This window comes from Cervus elaphus, chromosome 9 (assembly GCF_910594005.1).
Source record: "Cervus elaphus chromosome 9, mCerEla1.1, whole genome shotgun sequence".
NCBI lineage: Eukaryota > Metazoa > Chordata > Mammalia > Artiodactyla > Cervidae > Cervus > Cervus elaphus.
Window position 1 is genome coordinate 40,946,747 of NC_057823.1, and position 23,479 is coordinate 40,970,225.

At 46.6% G+C, this 23,479-nt stretch overlaps 1 protein-coding gene across 2 annotated transcripts in view; it reads right to left on the bottom strand.

The window, feature by feature from the left end:
• COL23A1 (collagen type XXIII alpha 1 chain) overlaps positions 1–23,479 on the bottom strand; it is a 382,617-nt gene that overhangs the window by 69,699 nt on the left and 289,439 nt on the right. The window lies entirely within an intron of this gene.

A 23,479-nucleotide genomic window follows, 5' to 3' on the forward strand; every position in this document is an offset into this window, starting at 1 on the left:
GCACTTTCCGAATCTGATGTAGACCATCCTGCCTTCGCCTTCTGTCCCTGGGCCTACATCAGCCCCCAAGACCAGAGTGACCGAGATGCTGAAGAGGAAGAGGGCTCTGGGTACCGGAACAGGCGGCAGGGCTCAGAGAATAGCTCAGCTGGCCTTGGAGTGGAGGGCGGGACTCATGCCTCCTTGCCTTCCCCTCCCTGTCTGTTTTCACTCCTCGTTAGTCTAACTCCCCCTGGTTCTTTCTCCTGTTTTCTCCGGTGCTGGAGAAGGTGTGCAGAAATGAAGACGCAGGCACTAGATTGTAATTTATACCTCTCTTCCTCCTGCCCCCCACTGCGCCCCCAGCTCTGGGCTGGGCCCGGAGGCAACTGAGGAACAGCCTGTGTCATAAGCACTGTCCTTTCCTGTAAACCTGGAGGAGGGCATGGCAACCCACTCCAGTATTCTTGCTGGGAAATCCCCATGGACAGAGGAGCCTGGTCGGGCTACAGTCTATGAGGTCACAAAGAGTCGGACACGACTGCGCAACTTCACTTTCCTGTAAAACTTTAAGGGGATTTCCCTGATGTTCCAGTGGTCAGGACTTTGCTTTCCAATGCAGGGGTTTTAGGTTTGATCCCTCATAGGGGAGCTAAGATCCCACATGCCTCAGGGCCAAAAAACTAAAACATAGAACAGACGCAATATTATAACAAATTCAATAAACTTTAGAAATGGTCCCCATCAAAAAAATACTTAAAAAAAAAAAGCCAACTTTAAACCCCCTCAAAAATTCCTGGAACAACCAGAGCAGAGGCAGAGACTAGCCATGAAGCAGGTCTGCGGTAGGAGGGCTCCCTGAGAAATTAGCGTGCCTGTGTGTGTTTCCCTTTACTGTTCTCTTCATTTTTAAGCAGGTAGTCGCTCCCATTTGTGGGCTTCCTGGATAGCTCAAATGGTAAAGCATCTGTCTGCAATGCAGGAGACCCGGGTTTGATCCCTGGGTCAGGAAGATCCCCTGGAGAAGAGAATGGCAATCCACTCCAGTATTCTTGCCTGGAGAATCCCGTGGACAGAGGAGCCTGGTGGGCTACAGTCCATAGGATGACAAAGAGGCAGCCACTACTGAGCAACCAACACTTTATTTATCTTTGCCGGCGCTGAGTCTTCATTGTGGCGCGTGGGCTTTCTCTAGCTGCAGTGAGGGGAGGCTACTCTCCAGCTGTGGTGTGTGGGCTTCTCATTGCGGTGGCTTCTGTTGCTGCAGAGCATGGGGATCCAGAGTGTGGGATCAGGAGGTGTGCGGCACAGGCTTCGTTACTCTGTGGCACGTGGGATCTTCCTGGAACAGGATCGAATACGTGTCCCCTGTATTGGCAGACAGATTCTTCTCCACTGTACCACCAGGGAAGTCCTTCTTCCTTTTTAAGGCTGAATAATGGTTGGTATAGTCAAAGCTATGGTTTTTCTAGTAGTCATGTATGGATGTGAGAGTTGGACTATAAAGAAGGCTAAGCGCAGAAGAATTGATGCTTTTGAACTGTGGTGTTGGAGAAGACTCTTCAATGTCCCTTGGACAGCAAGGAGATCAAACCAGTCAGTCCTAAAGGAAATCAACCCTGGGTATTCTTTGGAAGAACTAATGCTGAAGCTGAAGCCCCAATACTTTGGTCACCTGATGTGAAGAGCTGACTCGATGGAAAAGACCCTGAGGCTGGGAAATACTGAGGGCAGGAGGTGAAGGGGCCACAGAGGATGAGATGGTTGGATGACATCTTCAACTCAATGGAGATGAATTTGAGCAAACTCTGGGAAATAGTGAAGGACGGGGAAGCCTGGCATGCTGCAGTCCATGGGATCGCCAAGAGTCAGACAGGACAGAGCAACTGAACAATAGCCCGTTGTATGTGTCTGCCATATTTTCTTCATCCATTCATCGTTTTTTTTTTGCTTTTCTGGGTCTTCACTGTGGTACATGGGCTCTCTAACTGTGGTGTGTAGGCTCAGTTGCCCCATGGGCATATGGGATCTTAGATCCCTGACCAGAGATTGAACCCTCATCCCCTGCATTAGAAGGTAGATTTTTAAACACTGGACCACCAGGGAAGTCCTGTCTTCAACCATTCATCTTATCAGTTGATGGAACTTGGGTTTCTTCTACCTCTTGTGAACAACGCTGCAATAACATGGGTGTGCAAGTATCTCTTCAAGATCCTTTTTCAACTGGTTGGGATACACACCCACAAGTAGAATTGCTGGATCATATGGTAATTCTATTTTTAATTTTTTGAGGAAATGCTATTCTGTTTTCTATAGTGGCTACACTATTTTATATCCCCCACCAACAGTGCACATGTGTTTTGTTATTTCTCTACATCCTTGCCAACACTTGTTACTTTCTGTCTTGTTTTTTTTTTTTTTTGATAGTGGCCATCCTAATGGGTATGAGGTGATATCTTGTAGTTTTGACTTGCATTTCTCTAATAATTAGTGATGTTGTGTACCTGTTAGCCATTTGTATATCTTCTTTGAAGAAATGTCTATTCAGATCTTTTGCCCAGTTTTAAATTGAATTGTTCTTTTGTTGCTGAGTTGTAGGGGTTTTCTATTTATTTATTTTTAGTTGAAGGATAATTGCTTTAAAATGTTGTGTTGGGTTCTGCCATACATCAATATGAATCGGCCATAGGTATACCTATGTTCCCTCCCTCTTCAACCTTCCTCCCACCTCCCACCCCATCCCACTCCAGTAGATTGTCACGGAGCGCTGGATTGAGCTCCCTGCATCATACAGCAAATTTCCACTGGCTATTTATTTTACATATGGTAATACGTATATTTCAATGCTGCTCTCTCAATTTTCTCCACCCTCTCCTTCGCCCACTGTGTCCATAAGTCTGTTCTCTATGTCTCAGTCTCTATTGCTGTTTTGGGGTTCTTTATATATATTCTGGATTTTAACCCATTTTTAGGTATAGAGTTTGCAAATATTTTCACCCATTCTGTAGGTTGCCTTTTGTCTCTGTTGATAATTTCCTTTGCTGTTTTAAGTTTCCTTAAAATTTTACTTATGTATTTCATTTTATTTTTGGCTGAACTGGGTTTTTGTTGCTGTGCTTGGGCTTTCTCCAGTTGTGGCACATGGGCTTCTCATTGTGGTGGCTTCTTTTCTTGCAGACCATGGGCTCTAGAGTGTGGGTTCAGCAGCTGTGGTGCATGGGTTTAGTTGTCTCTCGGCATGTGGAATCTTCCTAGACCAGGGATTGAACCCATGTCCCTTGCATTGTCAGGTGAATTCTTAATCACTGGACCACCAGGGAAGTCCCAGAAGTTTCAAAGTTTGATGTAGCCCAATTTGTCCATTTTTACCTATTTGACCATTAAGTTAATTTTAACTTTTAACCTTTTGTGCTAATTTTTATGTATAATATACGGTAAGGGCCCAACTTCATTCTTTTGCATGTGGATATCCAGTTTTTCTTGATAGCATTTGTTGAAGAGATTATCTTTTCCCCATTGTGTAGCCTTGGCACCTTTGTCTAAAACCATCTGACCATAAAAATGATGCAACCCTGAGTTTTTTTTTTTTAAATAAAGATTTATTTATTTATTTTTGGCTGCGCTGGGTCTTAATTGATGTGCATGGACTTTCTCTAGTTGCAGTGAGTGGGGGCTACTACTGTCTTGTGGCAGAGCACAGGCTCTAGGGTATACAGGCTTTAGTAGTTGCAGCTCTTGGACTCTGGAGCATGGGACTCTAAGTAGCTGTGGTATATGGGCTTAGCTGCCTCAAGGCATATGGAATCTTCCCAGACCAGGGATTGAACCTGTGTCCTCTGCACTGGCAGGCAGATTCTTTAACCACTGGACCATCAGGGAAGTCCCACCCCTGAGTTTGGAGAGTAGAGATTCATACCAGTTACACAGCCCTTGAGGCCCTTGAGCTTTCCTGATACCAGACAGAGACCTTGAGTTTCTTGCTGGAATGGCCCAGGACTGTACTGACCGTCAAGGCTAAGATTCTGGCACCCCATAACTGACAACAGCCCCTCACAGCAGTGTAAACAGTGTAAGCAGCCTCCAGGTCCATGATCTCAGCCAAGGCCTGGAACATCACACTGCACGTCCAACCGCCTCCAACACCTATACGCGGGTGTCTCACCAACACCTCAGACCTCTCATGGCTGAACATACATCCTGCTCTCCTCCCAGCTCCTTTGTGGGGCTGACAGTGCCTGGGAACTCTGTGAGGCTGGTCGGTGTTTAGCCTGTTCTTTCCGGGCATCCTCTGTGCTGGAGGGTGAGTGAGGGTGTGGGAACAGGAACTCCACCAGCACACCTGGGGTCATGCTCCCCTGGCTGTATGAGGGAAGAGGCCCAGCAAACTGACCCCCGGATTCTCTGCTCTCACCAGAATATAGCTGGCCTGTGATTGGCTCCACAAGGCTGCTTGGCTCTCCTGGGCCTCAGACTGAGGTGTGGGGCATAGCAGGAAAGGGGCCCAAGAGTAGGAGAGTAAGCCATGCTCTTCCTGGATCTGAAAGCTAAAGCAGCACCATGGTTTTCTGATGGTCATTATGGGGTATGACTGCAATATTCTCTGTCTGGTAACTCAAGCCAGATGAAGAAGACATTTGTTGTTGCTGAGGGAGCTGAACTAACGGATTTTCCTGGGTGGTTCTTCTGGGTGGCATAGTTAGGCAGAAGGCCCAATAAGGAGGATGTTAAGTGGGTAGGCAGCTGTCCAGGCATGGTGGGGTGCCTCCGCTTCCCAGGGCCTTTGGGGGAAGCTCCCAGCAGGCCTGGAGTGGGTGAGGAACGTGGGTACTGATGAGTGCACGTGGCCTGTGGGGCTGTAGGCCTGACAGGCTGGAAAGGACTCCCAACTGAAATGGCCTAAGTGAAGAAGGAGACTGAGGCTGCTGCTTGTGAACCCTCTGCAGCCAGTCCGAATCAGATCCCGGCAGCCTCTGTGTGAACAGCTCACAAATAGACAGCTGGTTGACCCTCTCTTCTGAAATTCACACTCAAACGTTCAACTGCCTCCGGGATAATTCTATTGAAAGGCAACATGTCCAAAGCCAAAATCACCTCCTAATTCTCCATGTGCTCCCTGACAGGGTTCTCTTCTCACCTAAGTGTGGGGATCACCAGTATCCATGAAGCCAAGCCAAAAATCACATGGAAGCCGTCTGTAGCATCCTCCTTTCCCCACACCTGAGACCTCTTCCTCATTGGCATCAGGCAAAGGCTGCCCCCACACCTAGCCTCTCCCACCTACCCTTCCTGCCATACCTTGCTTGTTCTCCCCCTAACAGAAGATAGTCCACTGCAGCCTGCAGTCTGCATTGTGTGTAGCCTAAGTTGCCTCCTCACAATTTCTTGGCATTCTCTTTAAAAGACTGTCAAATCCAATGAGATCCATGGCTTAGAAGAGATGCAAGATGACCTAATTTGATGTCCAGGGTTGTTGAGATGAGGGATACTTTTTCCTCCTCCTTTCTTCCCATGGCAGGAGATGCAGGTGCTAAGGCCTGCCATGCTTGATAAATAGAGGCCCTGGGAGCGGGGAGTGCCAGAGCTGAGCCTCATGCTGACTACTAGTCTCCCGATCTGCTTCTTTTGCAAACAGACAGGCCTTGCACACAAGAAGCTTGCATGGTGAAACCTGCAGTTGTGGGGGCAGTGGTGGGGTGGAACGGCAGGAAGCACGGCCCTTCATGAATTTCTGGATTGTCAGGTGCTGAGGGCTGGTCAGGGGCAGAAGTCCTGGTTCAGCATCTACTAGGCACCACTTCAGTTACTTATCTAGCAAACATAAACTTGGAACCCTTTGTGCTCGGGGTCTCCTGTGGCTCATCCAAGGAGCTCAACTATTCCCTGCTCATCCCTCTCGTATGCCTTGTACAGAGGGGAACTCTGAGGCTAAGTGAGGCTAAAGGACTTGCCTACCTAAGGCCACATGGGCTTCCCAAGTGGCGCTAGTGGTAAAGAATGACCTGCCAATGCAGGGGATGTAAGAGACGTGAGTTCGATCCCTGGGTCGGGAAGATACTCTGGAGGAGTATGGCATGGCAACCCATTCCAGTATTCTTGCCTGGAGAATCTCATGGATGGAAAAGCCTGGTGGGCTATAGGCCATGGGGTCACAAAGAGTTGGACACAACTGAAGCGACTTGGCACATATGCCTGCATACAAGGCCACGCAGCTGGTGCTTTGGGGAGCCCTTCATCATCAGTCTGTGATTCCTAAGGTGTAAGGGCAGTTGTGCCAGATATGTCAACCCCCCAGGCAGGCAGCCTTGGCAACAGAAGGGGTGGCCACCCTGGGGTGAGCAACAGGGCAGATAGGCCACCCCCCGGCATCTGGGCGGGCCTACAGCATGTTGTCCTGGGCTCCCAGGGAAAGCTGGGCCAGCTGGTTGCAGCTCAGATGTTCTCCAAACAAGCAAAACCAGGCTTCCGGCCCAGCAGTGTGCCCCAGAGTTTCCACTTGTTGGTTTTCCTCTGTTCCTTCATTTCCACAGTAGGACAATGTTTCCCTCTGCTGGCACAGACTCAGACACTCAGGCTGCCCTGGAAGGCACCTGGGAATCTGTCTTGATCAACTTGTTGATGTACAGATGGAGAATATAAGGTCTTGCCCAAGGATGCTTCTGTAAGAATAGTCCTGGCTGGAGAGTCTCCAGGTGATGAAGACCAACTCAGTCTGTCCTCACCTCTGTGTGACCCACACAGCTCTGGATCAGGGGCTGGTGGTCGTGGGGGACCCTGGTGTTTCACAGTGGGTGCTGCTGTGGTGGCATCTGCAAAGCTTCTTTCCAGAGGCTTTGCGCAACAGACACCCACAGGTGATGCTGGTGCAGAAAGGGAAAAAACATGACTGACAAGAAGCTGTTTAACCTCTCTGCGCTTTGGGTTCCCAATCCACAAGGATAAAAGTTTAGGGGCGATGGCAACCACGCCTGCCTTGCAGAACTATTCAACAGATGAGTTGATAGCAGACACACCAGCATGGGGGCACAAAAGAGGGACTTATTTGGGATTGAAAGAAATAACACAGGGGCCTCTGGTGCATTAGCATCTGGGTATTTGATGTAACTGGATTACATGCTTCCCAAGGTGCGTAAAGCCTGAGACAGGGTAGCTATATTTCAGTTTAGCTCAAGTATGGGGTAGTGGGCAGGGTTTGAGTCCAGAGGCTGGCTGAACCCTCAATTACACCCTGATCTTGAGCCCACAAGAGCAGGGCCAGTCTGGAGCCTTTCCATGTACCTGATTACAGTGGGTCTGCGGACCCGGGGATCAGGATGCATGGGTAGAATGGTCTGGAAACGAGATTTCTGAAACAAATCCTGAGGTTTCAGGCATAGCATGGGCTAGTGAGGGCTCTGCTTGTGACAACCATCTGCATGTTAAGTAACTCCAGGGAGGATGATGCTTTTCTCAAGCACCCTTTGAGGCCAAAGTGGAATCGTTTCTAACTGATAAAAATCTGACCTCTGGTTGGACTTGAGAACTCGTGTCACTGACCCACTTCAAAGGGGGCCTGAACCCTGACAGGCTCCAGGGAGGCCTGAGCACTGAGGACCTGCTGGTCTCCCTCAATCCTTCTGGGCACCTCCCTCCGCTGAGCACGCCTCCTCCAGCAATGCCTGCCTTATTGCTGTCCTCTCACAACCCTGGGGCCAACCCAGGGCCAGCCTGCCCAGGCCTCTCCCTCTCTTGCTTCCCCTGGATCCAACAGTTACTAAGCCACCCTCCCCCACCCAGCCCCCACTCTTCCCACCTGCAAGTCCCTAAGGGTAGGAGCTGTTGTGTAACTTATCTAATTGAATCTATACTCAGTTTTGAAAATGTTTTAAATCCTCTCCACTCTTTCTTCTCTAAATATTGGGAAAACCGAGGCTCAGAGAAATCAAGAAAGTTTCCCAGATGCAACAGCAAAAGGTGGAAGCAGCTTAAATGCCCATCCATGGGTGAATGAATAAACAAAATTTATTACAATATATATGTGTGATGGAATTTTATTCAGTCTTAAAAAGGAACGAAATTCCTGCACATACTGCAACATGGATGGACTTTGATGACATTATACTGAGTGAAATAAACCAATCACGAAAGGAAAAATACTGTATGATTCCACTTATGTGAGTTATCTGGAGTAGTCAGATTCATAGAGACAGAAAGAACGGTGATTGCCAGGGGCTGGAGGGGTGGGGTGAGGAGAATGGGGAATTAGTGTTTAATGGGGACAGAGTTTTGGTTTGGAAGATGAAACAAGTTCTGTAGATGGATGGTTGCCCAATGATGCGAATGTACCTTATACCCTTAAATTATATACTTAAAAATTGTAAATTTTAAATTATGTGTATTTTACCACAATTAAAAACAAAAGAAAAGAAATGCTCCCTGGGTTCTCAGGCACCAAGGGCCAGAGTGAAATGTGAACTCAGGTCAGCCTAGTGGAGACCATGGTAATGCTGCTGGCAGCACAGTTATCACGATACCACTGAGCATCTGCTGAGAGCCTGGAACTGTGTGGTCATGCGGGACAGTGGTGTTGTCCCCCAGGGTACATAGCAAGGAGGTGGCAGGTCTGTGTGACTCCAGGGCCCGTCCTCCAAACTCCTTGGCTACTGTGATTAAGGCTGTCCCCAAATGTGTCCACCTCCTCCGAGGTCTTCAGACCCGGTCCTCTGGCATTGGAGGCCCCTTTATCTGACCTTCTTCCCAGGACTCCAGGAAGAGAGTGGTTCTGAATCCCCTAGACATTCAGCCTGGAGTTCCCTAAGATTGCCCAGGGCCCCAGGGCCATTGTGGGGGTAGAAGGCAGGGGGAATTCCTGGATTTGAGCTTCTATGACCACATCATTAAAACATCTCCCTAGATCATTTGTTTTACAAGTTTCAGACCAACCTCGGAGCTGGAAACTTCCACCATGCTCGTCTCCAGCCTGGCCTCACAGGGCCCTCTGTCCCTCGGAGGAGGGAGGCAGTGTACCCTGTGAATGCCTCTGGGATGGCCTGGGGGACACTGCACTCTGGGAGGGGACACTGACCCTGGGAGAGGCTGGCTAGCTGGCAGGCTGTTTGGGTTCCAGAGGTCACGCTGTCCTCCAGGAATTAAAATCACAGTCTCTTGCTCAGCAAGTACAGCTCACTTCAAGGCATTTAGGTCCTGCAGGCTCATCCTTCACCATCCATCACACTTGTAAGCCCAACGGCTTGTTGTAAGGTCCCAAAGCAGTTTGGAGAAGCAATGCCTCAGGCTGCTGGGGTTGTAAGGCAAAGGTTTGTTTGGAACTATGATGGTTGTCCAGGTGAATGAAGACCCCTACTGCCCCAGTGATCAGACCTGGTTAGCCTGCTTGAACATCATGTCAAAGTAGCAGAGGCCACCTTGGGTGGGGGGCTGGGCTAGGGCTGGTGGATGGCCCCAAACTCACATTCACCAAGGGCCTCAGATATGAATGCTGATGCTTCCTCCAAAGGAGTGGACAGTTTTGGACAGACACTCTGTTCAAGAAAAAAATACAAAAAACCTCGAATAGCCAAAGTAATCTTGAGAAAGAAGAATGGAACTGGAGGAATCAACCTGCCTGACTTCAGACTCTACTACAAAGCCACAGTCATCAAGACAGTATGGTACTGGCACAAAGACAGAAATATAGATCAATGGAGCAGAATAGAAAGCCCAGAGATAAATCCACAAACCTATGGACACCTTATCTTTGACAAAGGAGGCAAGGATATACAATGGAAAAAAGACAACCTCTTTAACAAGTGGTGCTGGGAAAACTGGTCAACCACTTGTGAAAGAATGAAACTAGAACACTTTCTAACACCATACACAAAAATAAACTCAAAATGGATTAAAGATCTAAATGCAAGACCAGAAACTATAAAACTCCTAGAGGAGAACATAGGCAAAACACTCTCCGACATAAATCACAGCAAGATCCTCTATGACCCACCTCCCAGAATATTGGAAATAAAAGCAAAACTAAACAAATGGGACCTAATGAAACTTAAAAGCTTTTGCACTACAAAGGAAACTATAAGTAAGGTGAAAAGACAGCCCTCAGATTGGGAGAAAATAATAGCAAATGAAGCAACAGACAAAGGATTAATCTCAAAAATATACAAGCAACTCCTACAGCTCAATTCCAGAAAAATAAATGACCCAATCAAAAAATGGGCCAAAGAACTAAACAGACATTTCTCCAAAGAAGACATACAGATGGCTAACAAACACATGAAAAGATGCTCCACATCACTCATTATTAGAGAAATGCAAATCAAAACCACTATGAGGTATCATTACACGCCAGTCAGGATGGCTGCTATCCAAAAGTCTACAAGCAATAAATGCTGGAGAGGGTGTGGAGAAAAGGGAACCCTCTTACACTGTTGGTGGGAATGCAAACTAGTACAGCCGCTATGGAAAACAGTGTGGAGATTTCTTAAAAAACTGGAAATAGAACTACCATATGACCCAGCAATCCCACTTCTGGGCACACACACCGAGGAAATCAGATCTGAAAGAGACACGTGCACCCCAATGTTCATCACAGCACTGTTTATAATAGCCAGGACATGGAAGCAACCTAGATGCCCATCAGCAGACGAATGGATAAGGAAGCTGTGGTACATATACACCATGGAATATTACTCAGCTGTTAAAAAGAATTCATTTGAATCAGTCCTAATGAGATGGATGAAACTGGAGCCCCTTATACAGAGTGAAGTAAGCCAGAAAGATAAAGAACATTACAGCATACTAACACATATATATGGAATTTAGAAAGATGGTAACGACAACCCCATATGCAAAACAGAAAAAGAGACACAGAAATACAGAACAGACTTTTGAACTCTGTGGGAGAATGTGAGGGTGGGATATTTCAAAAGAACAGCATGTATACTATCTATGGTGAAACAGATCACCAGCCCAGGTGGGATGCATGAGACAAGTGCTCGGGCCTGGTGCACTGGGAAGACCCAGAGGAATCGGGTGGAGAGGGAGGTGGGAGGGGGGATCGGGATGGGGAATACGTGTAAATCTATGGCTGATTCATATCAATGTATGACAAAACCCACTGAAATGTTGTGAAGTAATTAGCCTCCAACTAATAAAAAAAAAAAAAAAGAAAATATTTGGGAAAATATCTCCAAAATAAATTCATATAGAATAAATATCAACATAGTTAAAATAAAATTATATCTAAAATTTAAAAAAAAAAAAAGAAAAACTAGAGACAGGTGGTACCATTGTTTACACGTGGCACTAACCTCCATTCCATGGTACTAACTCATATTCTTCACATCTAACCTTGGAGGAAAGCTACTATTATGATCTGTATCTCATAGTTGGAGAAACTGAGGCACAGAGAGATTAACTGAGCTCTGAGGTTAGACAGCTGGTGTGGACGGGGCTGCTGAGCATTGAGATCCTGAGCCCTGGCATCCCAACCCTGCCACTGGCCTCTTGCAGAAGATGCTTGTGGAAGGTGGGCAGGTAGAGTGGGGTCACAGTTTTTATACCCAGTTCTTGGCATTTGTTGTTATTATTTTTTAAAAAATATACTGTGAACCACACAAAATGGAAGGGGCCCAGAGGTGGTTCTTAGAAGTCTGTGAATTAAATACTGAAATAAAAGACCACATGCTGCCAACACTGAAGCAGACTCTGGCCTGCTTTTGGCATGCCCATCAGAAATATCTATTGTTTCCAGGCTGGTTTCTCTCCCAAGTCAGGAGCAACTTTAATAAGGCATTTTGTTTTTTATTTTTTTCCTCTCTTTTAAAAAAAAATTAAATTGGAGGAGAATTGCTTTCCCATGTGGTGTTGGTTCCTGCCATACATCATAAAAAGGCATTTAAAATGGGATCAAGGAGTCCAGGCCCATTACTTACGCTGGCAGCACCCCAGACCCAAGAGCCAACTCCTGAGGGTCCCCAGGGTCCCGGTGGGAGGGGACTCAGAAGACGGGGTGCAGCAGGCCTGGGCGGGGCAGTGGGGCGGCTGACACATGCTGAGCCAATGCAGGCTATATCCTGGGTGATTTTACTGTCTCTTTAATTCTGCTGGCAACTCTGAGATGTGGATGTAATGGGTTTGCTCACAGCAAAGAAACCGAGGCCCAAGGTGAGGTGACCTGTTCAAGTCAGGGCTGGTCAGGAGCCAGGAGCTGGACCAGAGCTCTTGTTGCCACTAGCACGACACTCCTAAGTGTCTCCTTTTTGGGAAAATGGACCATGGTATAGGCACCAGAGCTAAAGAAATGGACTGCCTCACCCAGAGGATCCGGAGAGAAGCAGAATACAAGTGGAGGGGATGAGGTATTAGTACCTGGTTTCTGGGTCAGAGCAACAGGGATCATGGAAGGGCTTTCAGGAAAGGGCCTCTGTGCCTTAGAGTGGAGATTTCAAGGGACTATTTGAAGGGGTTCTTTTAAGTGACAGATGGGTAAGTCACAACCCTTGGCTCAGGCAGCTGAAGGGAGGGCTAAGTAAACTTGCATGAAGAGTGAGAAGCCCCTCAGAGGGAAAGAGAGAGACAATGGCCCATCTTTTCTCTTGGGCTCAAGGCCATGAGTACATCTCCAGGACTAGAGAGGCCCTGATTGGCCAGTTGACTTGGACTGGAAGGGCTAAGTGGGAAGTTCCAGGAAAGGGAGAAGGACTTTCTTGAGCTCCTCAAGGGTGAAGGTAGAGTCAGGTTAACCTGAATGTGGAAAGAGCTGGTGCCCAGGCTAAGAAAGGCATGTAAAGAAACTGTGGCTCCTGACTGCTGGTTCTTGTGCAGGCGGCGAGGGTGTCCGGGCCATTGGCTGTGAGGGGTCGGTGTTGGGAGGTCAGCAGTGAGTGGGAGAGCCGAGGGCAGGTCTCTGAGGCTCAGTCAGACGCAGATCTGTGCTAGTGAGAATTGGCTTCTTCCCAGAGCCTATCATCTCCTGGGATTCTGTTTCCAGTTGGAAAACAGACTCCAGAGAAGCAACACAGAAACAAGCACACCCCAAAGACACCAAATTCCTCAGTTCTCCATTCACCCCAAAGCCTTAATCACTGACACATGGGCCAGTGTATCCCCTCAAACTTAATGAAGGCCAGGATTTATTGCTTTCAGAGAATGAAAAGCTTTTATTGTTTTTTTTAAACTTAAAAGCCACCCATGTGAGCTTTGATTTCCAAGAGAATTCCTCCTAACCTACATGTTAAAAGTCCAGTCAGAAAGTCCTAGAAAAGAGCAAGTGAGGCCTTCAGAGCATGGCCAACATGCTGGTGGTCATGGACTTAGGAAGCGACCCACAGGAAAAAGCTGGCCACTCAGCTTGCCCCACCCTGCTCTGAGGTAATTTGACTCTAAATGGCCTTGGACCTAGGCCTCCCACTCCTGGGGACAGGAGAACAGAGTTCTCCTGAGGGAAGGGCATGCCAGCCCCCAGAAAGGCCTGGGGTGCTTTAACGTCCACATCCAGGAAGTGAGGGCAGCAAGTGAGCAATCAAGCGACCAGCCACCCCAGTGTGCTCAGGACTAAGAAGTTTTCTGGGCCTTTCAGTTTTAAAAGTGGGACAGGCCCAGGCAAACCAGATGGTTGGTCACTTCAGCGGGCAGCCTGTGAGGAATTAGGCTCTCCACACAGTCCCATCTCCCACTGTCTCCCTTCACTCCACACCTACACCTCCTGCTATGTGGTCTTGCTTCTGCTTCTCAAGCCAGCCAGGCCTTGTCCTTTCTCAGGGCCTGTGTTCCGTCTGTCTGGGGCTCTCCTCACATGGCTGGGGTATCTCTGCATGGTTGACTCTTTGTTGAGCTTCCTGGACACCTTCACTGGTCACCATCTCTGGCATGTTTTCTTGTTTTATTTTCTTACAGTCACTTACCTCTACCTGGCTTATTCATTCCTTTTTTAGTGCTCAGGGGATGGGGAGGTTGGAACCAAGTTTTGAGTTTATAATACCCAAGGGACACCAGTTCTGGGTTCATAAACCACCAGCCATTATTTCTACAACCACCACCACCAGGATTACTGCAGTGTACACTCAGAATTTACTGTGTCCTGGGTACTGTTCTGAGCTCTGTCATATCAGTCTTCCTGTAATTTTCATAGCCACTCTATGGATGTAAGAGTTGGACTATAAAGAAAGCTGAGCATCAAAGAATTGATGCTTTTGAACTGTGGAGTTGGAGAAGACTCTTTTGAGAGTCCCTTGGACTGCAAGGAGATCCAACCAGTCAATCCTAAAGGAAATCAGTCCTGAATATTCATTGGAAGGACTGATGCTGAAGCTGAAACTCCAATACTCTGGCCACCTGATGCTAAAACCGACTCATTTGAAAAGACCCTGATGCTGGGAAAGATTGAAGGTGGGAGGAGAAGGGGAAGATAGAGGATAAGATGGTTGGATGGTATCACTGACTCAATGGAAATGAGTTTGAGTAAACTCTGGGAGTTGGTGATGGACAGGGAAGCCTGGCGTGCTACAGTCCATGGGGTTGCAAAGAGTCAGACATGACTGAGCAACTGAATGGAACTGAACCCTAAACCTCATTCTACTGAGGAGAAAACTGGACCCAGAGAGAACAAGTCACTGGCTTGAGGTCACTATCAGTGGCAAGGTCAGGACTTGACCAGGTGGTCTGGTGCCAGAGATCATGCTCTGAGCCACAGGCTATTCTGTTTCAGGATTAGGTGAGGTGGGGCAGAAGCCCCTTATGAATCCTCGTGGAAGCTGGTGGAATGGCCTAAATCAAAGTTCTTACCCCAACCCCACCCCAATTCTCTATCTGAATTCCCAGTCTCTGTGAACAGTATTACCATTTACCCAGGAGCCCTCAGGAATGTGGGTGGATCCATCCCACTCACACTTCCTGAGCAGCTGACCAGGTCTTGGCCTTGTCCTGGAATTTTATGTGTATTACTGTGAACCACACAACAACTCCATGTGGTGGGGGCTATTATGCCAATTTTATAGCACCAAGAGGTTAAAGAACATGCACCAGATGACAGAGTCAGAAGAGAAAGAACCAGAGTCTGCCCCTCTCTGTTCCTACTGAGTCTGGTACCAGCATCTCTCCCTGGGTCAATGGTCACAGCCTCGTCCCTGGCTCCCATGTTTGCTTTCATTCTCTGTCCCACAGTCAGTACAGTCCTTCTAAACCACAAACCTGATCATGCCGCTTCCTTTAAAGCCTTTCACAGGCTCCCCTCTGACCTTGGGCCATAGCCTGAGCTTTGGCCAAGGTCCTTCCATGTTGAGCCAGACTTTGGCCTGCGCGGCCCATCTCCTACTTGTCCTCCATATATTACTCCTGGCCCAGAACACACCAAGGCCCCTGAGCTGCATGTCCTTTCTCAAATACCAGCCAGAATAATTCCTATTCATCCTTCAAGACCCAGCTAAGACATGGACCCTTCCCTGGGAAGCCTTCCTGGCTGCCACTCTTGGGCCAGGGATATTCAACACTTATTGCACTGGGATGAGGCTGTCTGCCCAGCTCGCTCTCTGTCTGTCTGCTAGACTGTGAGCCTCACAAAGTGGAGGCCACATTCAATTTGCCTTGGTCCTCCAAGAGCCTGGCCCTGGCTCAGGTCAAATCCAGTTAAACTGGACTAAGGTGGATGGTCACCAGCAGCCATGCAAAAATGCTCTGGACTTTAGGGTGTCCATCAGCAGCTTGTCTCAGGGTCTGATCTTTGCTGGGGGTTGGAAAAGGAAAAGATGTAAGTTTTTCTCTTTAATTATTGAGCACCTGGGCTTGACCCATTCTGTCCACTGGGGTAGGAAGATGCCCAGTGATGAACCAACGGCCAGCTGCCATGGTCTTTTAGCCGGGGCTGTTGGAAATCACTTGGGGCAGATTTAGCCCTGGTAAACCACTCTCTGGGGAAATCCTTGAGCCCCCAGATAATTAGCTGCATGTGTGTGGGAGACAGGCCTGTTTTTCCCCCAAAGATTTATGAGAAGAAGGAGTATTCTCATTGACCTCCCTTTCAGGAAAGGCCTCTTTCTGGAACACTTGCTGAGTATTCCATCAACAGTACAGCACATATGCTTGCAGTAAGCCTGCCTGACATCATCACACCCGGCATATGTTTCTTGTCTCATACGCATTTTAGCACTCGCTTTGGTGACTATATGTATTTCTGAGGGTCCCTAAACATAGCTCCGAATGAAGCACTTATAATTCATCCTTCATGAAAGCCACCACTGGTCTTTCTAAACATACTTGGAAGTGGACTCAAAGTTTATTTAGAGAAAAAAAAATTTTTAGTAGACAGAAAGAGAGTGTTTGTGAATTCTTTCTCCTAACCCCTCCCCTTTGAGACCTTGGGAACAACTCCTTCGGCTCACAGACACTGACACCCTCAGAGGAGAATGGGAATGGGTGAACATGGGCCATCTCTTTGCCCAGGCATTTCTCTAGTTCCTCCTCAGTTTATTCACCTGCTATGCTATTTCTCCCTCCATCCTAATTTCCCTTTCCTTCCTTCTAGTCATGTGCTCATCCATATATCCCGCTGTAGAAAAACTACTCACTACATAGTTCTGAATGAATGAAAGACTCTGTTCATCTAGACAATCAAATATCCACCTAAATATTTGTTCATCTATTCATCCAGCTGTTAAGTTATTAATCCCTGCTTATTCTTCCTGTTGATCACCCATCCACCCATCCATCCATTCAATCATTCGTCTGTCTTTCCATCCATCCAACATTAACCCACTCTGTGCCAGGCTCTGGGGATACTCAAAGAAATACATCTGGTTCTGTTCTTAAGCAGCTCACAAGTTTCTGGGGTATGATATGCAAACAGTCAATTACAGCACAGCGTGGGAAGTGATCTTAGATGTGCAGGTGCTGGGGGGAGGCCTGGGGAAGGGGCGTGGATGCCTGGGAGCAGTTCCAGTACAGAAGGGGATATAGAGCCCGCCTTCCCTATCTCCTAGAACTAATGGGGTGGCAACTTGGGGTGAATGGAGTCAACAGTCTCTCCAAAGCCATTCCACTTCTGCCTTGCAGACATTTACTGTCAGAAACACACTTCTTGATGAGGCCCACTCAGATGTCCTCTCTAGTGATCCTGCATTCCCATTCTGCAGAGGACAAACCAGGGCTCAGGAGGAGGGATAGGCAGAAACAATCAGCAGAACCTTCATATCAGAGTCTGAGGACAGGTGGTGAGCCCCTGCAGACTGCTGCAGCCATCGGCCAGTGGTTAGCCCTCAGGACAACACCAACCTCTGGCTTATATACTCCCAATTTGAAAACTTCCAGAGTGCTTGGGACTCGGGCCCTGTTGCTTGGGATCCGGGCTCTCTCTGTACCCCATTTGTCCCAGAGCTAACTAGAAATTCCTGGCAGGTAAGTTGTGGTCCCTCTCTGGGAAGCAGAGTGCTCAAAGGACCCCTCAAATCCTGACATTTCAGCGCCTCCCTTCTCCTGGTCCCATGCCAAGGGCTGACAACAAGGATCTTGCTTGCAGAGCAGGGACCATGCCTCTCAAACTCTAGGCTCTGGCCAAGCCTTAGGCTCTGGAACCTGCAGAGAATGGCTATGGTTCAACAAGCATTGTGGGTGCTGGACTGACCAACATTGCCTTGCCTGTGTGAGGATGGCAGGGTGTTCCCTCCACTGGGTAAGGCAGTCCCCCTGCCTTCTCTGGTTGAGTGTATCCCCTTCATCACAGGGTCATCTTCCATGCCTCCCTTGTCCACATACCCTGGTTCAGTTATAAGCCCTGCCCATGGTCTCTGTAATCCCTGTCAAATGGGCCCTCTCAGCCTCACTGCTTTCAACCATCTATAGCAGCCTCCTCATGGACCTCCCTTTCCCCAGGCTTGTTTCTCCTATCCAGTGTCTTCCCTGATTTCCCCATCCAAGGCACCTTTCTAAATCTAGCCATGTCACTCCTCCTTAGGAGAACATCAAAGCCAATGGCCACTTCCTTAACATAGAAGTAGGATCATTAAAAGAGTTATGTGTTCAAATTCTGCTCTGTCCAGCAAGCTCAGGTAAGTCTGGGCCTCATTTTCCCCATCTATAAAGTGGGCATATTAATACCTTTCTCACAAAGCAGTTTTTGTTAGAATTATGGCTGCAATATAGAGGAAAGCTTTTTCCCAAAACAATGCCTCAGAAAGGAAAGAGTCATTTTATATTCAAGTCTTTAGAGAAGCCTTTTGTTTCATGTGGTATATGCCCAATTAGTTTATTTAAAAAATAGCAACAAAATACCATTTGGTAAAAACACACAACCTAAACCATTCCTAATTAACATTAGTTCTAGAGGCTTCCCTGGTGGCTCAGAATGTAAGGAATCTGCCTGCAATGAAGGAGACCTGGGTTCGATCTCCGGATGGGGAAGATCCTGGAGAAGGGAATGGCAACCCACTCCAGTATTCTTGTTTGGAGTATTCATTCCAGTATCCCATGGAAAGAAGATTCTGGCGGGCTACAGTCCATGGGGTCTCAAAGAGTTGGACACGACTGAGCAACTACCACTTTCACTTTCTTTCTAGATGCTTAAAGAGGTAACCCTAGGTATCTATTTAAAAAAAATAAAAGAATCCAGGAATTTAAGGATGGGAGATGGAATTTATTTCTACTACTTCCAGAAACCTGAGTTCCAAGGACAAAATAGGTCAGGAGAGGAAACACAAGCAACAATATTTAGGAAGCTGGGGAGTAGACAAATGAGAGAAATGCAGAAATGGGACAACCAGTATTTTAAGCCAGGATTCAGGACACCTCAAAAGCAACCAAAACAAATACCCAAAGCCCAGAAACTGGAAGCACCGTACAGCTGATGAGCTAGAATCTAGACCAGGAGTCTCAAGCCATGGCTCACAGGCCAAATTTTGCTCACCCTCTATATTTGTAAATAAAACTTTATTAGGACATAGCCATGTTCATTTTTTTTTTTTTTAATGAACTACCAATGGCTGTTTTTTGGAGAAGCAATGGCACCCCACTCTATTACTCTTGCCTGGAAAATCCCACGGATGGAGGAGCTTGGTAGGCTGCAGTCCATGGGGTCTCTAAGAGTAGGACAAGACTGAGCAACTTCACTCTCACTTTTCATTTTCATGCACTGGAGAAGGAAGTGGCAACCCACTTCAGTGTTCTTGCCTGGAGAATCCCAGGGATGGGGGAGCCTGGTGGGCTGCCGTCTATGGGGTCGCAGAGTCGGACACAAGTGAAGCGACTTAGCAGCAGCAGTAGCATGGCTGTTTTTATGCTACAAAGGTAGAGTTAAGTAGTTGCGATGGAGATTGTATTAGTCTCTGATCTGGCAGATGCCATTCTTCAAACTGTGCAGAAGCTTGGGGGTTTATTTTCCAGACAGAGGAAAGAGGAAAGGCTATAGCACATTCAGGAAACCAGGCACAAACAAGGGAGGGTTACCATTAAGTGAATATTTACACACAGAATATGGAGACCCACATATCTCTCCTTCTCGACACAGATCCCTTCCTTTGCTGCCAGGTGGGAGGTGGGAAGGCTCTTCCTTGGGAATGTGATCAACCCAGGAGAAAGACTCAACCACCTCATGCTCCTGTGGAGCCATAATAAGCAGTTCCATCTGGGTCAGTGGAGCTGCCAGCCAGCTGTTTAGGCTGAAAAACAAGTCTAAGGTACTGGACACCTCTTACAGAGGGCAAAACAAATGGAGAAAGTAACTCAGAGGAAACTGGCTTTCAAAAACATAAAACTTAAAAAATCCATAAATAATAAGCTCAGAGATAATAGTGGATATAATTTACATGAAACAAGATCAGGATGCTATTAAAAAGGAATACTCAGAGAACATTTGCACACAAATTCTTTCAAATTAAAAACATGACAGCAAAGATTGAAATTCCATGAGAAAGAGTTGTGAGAGAAAGGTTGGGGGAAGTCATCAAGAAAGGAGAACAAGACAAACAGATGCAGATAATTGGAAAGAGGAGATAAGAAAATCAGTCCAGGAAATCATGATTTGACAACGGACTGCCCCCTGTTTCTTTGCCCCTCAATAAAAAACAATCTTACAAAGCAAAAATACAAAAACAGACTCCCATCCAACCACTGAGTCAAACAAACAAAAAACTTCAGAAAGAGGGAACTGAGAAATATGGAGAAGAAATTGTTAAAAAAATTCAAGAAATTTGGTTTTCTGAGAGCCCAGCTCAGTAAAAGACAGCAGACCTTGTTGGCCGTGGCGGGGGGAGGGTGGGGGAGCGAGTCAAGATAGTGGAAATGTAGGATGAAGAATTTTTCTCTCCTCATGAGTACATCAAGAATACATCTACAAATGGAACAATTCTCAGAGAAAAACTGCTGTACCTTAACAGAAGACTTCAGACACCTGAAAGGGCAAGAAAAATTCCCTCACAACAAGGTATAAAGAAGAAAGAAAAAGAGAAAAGAGGAATCAAAAGAGGGTCCAGCAACCCTGGGAGGAAGCTGGACATGAGGAGAAGGAACCAGAGATCAAATTGCCAACATCCATAGGATCATCGAAAAAGCAAAAGAGTTCCAGAAAAGCATCTACTTCTGTCTTATTGACTACGCCAAAGCCTTTGACTGTTTGGATCACAACAAACTGTGGAAAATTCTCCAAGAGATGTGAATACCAGACCACCTGACCTGCCTCCTAAGAAATCTGTATGCACGTCAAGAAGCAAGAGTTAGAACTGGACAAGGAACAATACACTGGTTCCAAATTGAGAAAGGAGTATGTCAAGGCTGTATATTGTCACCCTGCTTATCTAACTTACATGCAGAGTACATCATGAGAAATGCTGGGCTGGATGAAGCACAAACTGGAATGAAGATTGCTGGGAGAAATATCAATAACCTCAGATATGCAGATGACACCACACTTATGGCAGAAAGTGAAGAAGAACTAAAGAGCCTCTTGATGAAAGTGAAAGAGGAGAGTGAAAAAGTTGGCTTAAAACTCAACATTCAGAAAACTAAGATCATGGCATCCGGTCCCATCACTTCATTGCAAATAGATGGGGAAATAATGGAAACAGTGACAGATTTTAGTTTTGGGGGCTCCAAAATCACTGCAGATGGTGACTGCAGCCATGGAATTAAAAGATGCTTACTCCTTGGAAGAAAAGTTATGACCAACCTAGATAGCATATTAAAAAGCAGAGACATTACCTTGCCATCAAAGGTCCATCTTGTCAAAGCTATAGTTTATCCAGTAGTCATGTATGGATGTGAGAGTTGGACTATAAAGAAAGCTGAGTGCCAAAGAATTGATGCTTTTGAATTGTGGTGTTGGAGAAGACTCTTGAGAGTCCCTTGGACTGCAAGGAGATCCAATCTTAAACTGCAGTCAATCCTAAAGGAACTCAGTCCTGAATACTCATTGGAAGGATTGATGCTAAAGCTCAAACTCCAATACTTTGGCCACCTGATGCGAAGAAATGACTCGTTTGAAAAGACCCTGATGCTGGGAAAGATTGAAGGCAGGGGGAGAAGGGGACAACAGAGGATGAGATGGTTGGATGGCATCACTGACTCGATAGACATGAGTTTGAGTAAGTTCCGGGAGTTGGTGATGGACAGGGAAGCCTGGTGTGCTGCAGTCCACAGGGTCGCAAAGAGTCAGACATGACTGAATGACTGAACTGACTGACTGACTGAACCCTGGCAGGAAGCTGGACATGAGGAGAGTTTCCTGCACTCAGAAACCAACCCCTGCCTTTTTTTTTTTTTTTAACATCTAGAGTGGGTAAACTAGCTGAGGCAGAAAGGGAACTTTGGGGGATCAAAGGAGAACACAGCAGATGGTCTGTGGAAGGTACCACAAAGTATCTATCTTGACATCAAGACTTGGCTCTGCCCAGCTGCCTGCAGGCTCCAGTGCTGGACATCTCAAGCCAAACAACCAACAAGGTAGGAACACAGACAGCCCTACCCATCAGCAGACAGGTTGCCTAAAGTCATACTAAGCTCAGAGATACCACCATAAAACACACCGCCTGATGCAACCCTGCTCATCAGAGGGAAAAGGCTGAGCCCCACCCAGGAGAGGGCAGGCACCAGTCTCCCACCAGAAAGCCTACACAAGCCCTGGGACCAACCTCAACCACCAGGGGGCAGACAACAGAAGCAAGAAAAACTACTACAGTGTAGCTGGCAGAAAGGAGACCATAAACAAGAAATTAGACAAGAGAATCCAAAACAAGCAAACAAAACTAAGTTAGACAGGATGAGACAACAGAGAAATATGTTACAGATGAAGGAGCAAAGTAAAAAACTCCCTGATTCCTTCGAGTGTATTTTTCATTTCAGTTATTGTGTTGTTAATCACCGTTTGTTGGTTCTTTAGTTCTTCTACATCTTTGTGTTTAATTTTTGTTAGTTTGATTAATATGTGTCTTGGCATGTTTCTCCTTAGGTTTTTCCTGTATTTGGAAAACTCAGCAATGGCCACAGGCCTGGGAAAGTTCACTCGGGAAAGGAGTACAAGGCTGTATGTTGTCACCCTGCTTGTTTAGCTTCCACGCAGAGTACATCATGTGAAATGCTGGATGAATCATAAGCTGGAATCAAGATTGCCAGGAGAAATATCAACAACCTCAGATATGCAGTTGATAACACGCTAATGCCAGAAACTGAAGAGGAACTAAAGAGCCTCTTGATGAGAGTAAAAGAGAAGAGTGAAAAAGCTGGCTTGAAACTCAACATTCAAAAAACTAAGATCATGGCATCCAGTCCCACAACTTCATGGCAAATAAAAGGGGAAAAAGTAGAAGCAGGGACAGATTTTATTTTCTTGGCCTCCAAAAATCACTGTGGACAGTGACTGTAGCCACAAAATTAAAGACACAATCTTTGGAAGGAAAGCTATGACAAACCTAGGCAGTGTATTAAAAAGCAGAGACATCATGTTGCTGACAAAAGTCTGTATAGTCAAAGCTATGGTAGTCATTTATGGATGTGAGCATTCGACCATAAAGAAGGCTGAGTGCTGAAGAATTGATGCTTTTGAATTGTGGTGCTGGAGAAGACTCTTGAGAGTCCCTTGGACTGCAAGGAGATAGAACCAGTCAGTTCTAAAGGAAATCAATTCTGAATATTCACTGGAAGGACTGATGGCTGAAGCTGAGCTACAATACTTGGATCCCTGATGCAAAGAGCTGATTCTTTGGAAAACACCCTGATGCTGGGAAAGACTGAAGGCAAAAGGAGAAGGGGGTGGCAGAGGATGAGATGGTTAGATAGCATCACTGACTCAGTGGCCATGAATTTGAGCAAATTCTGGGAGACAGTGAAGGACAGAAGAGCCTGGTGTGCTGTAGTCTATGGGGTCACAAAGCATCAGACATGACTTAGCAACGGAACAACAGAACAACAAAAAAGGTACTTCTCTAGATGGGAAACACAAGAGAAGAAAAGGATGTACAAAAACAAACCCAAAACAATTAAAAAAATGGTTAATAGGAACATACATATGAATAATTACCTTAAATATAAACGGGTTAAG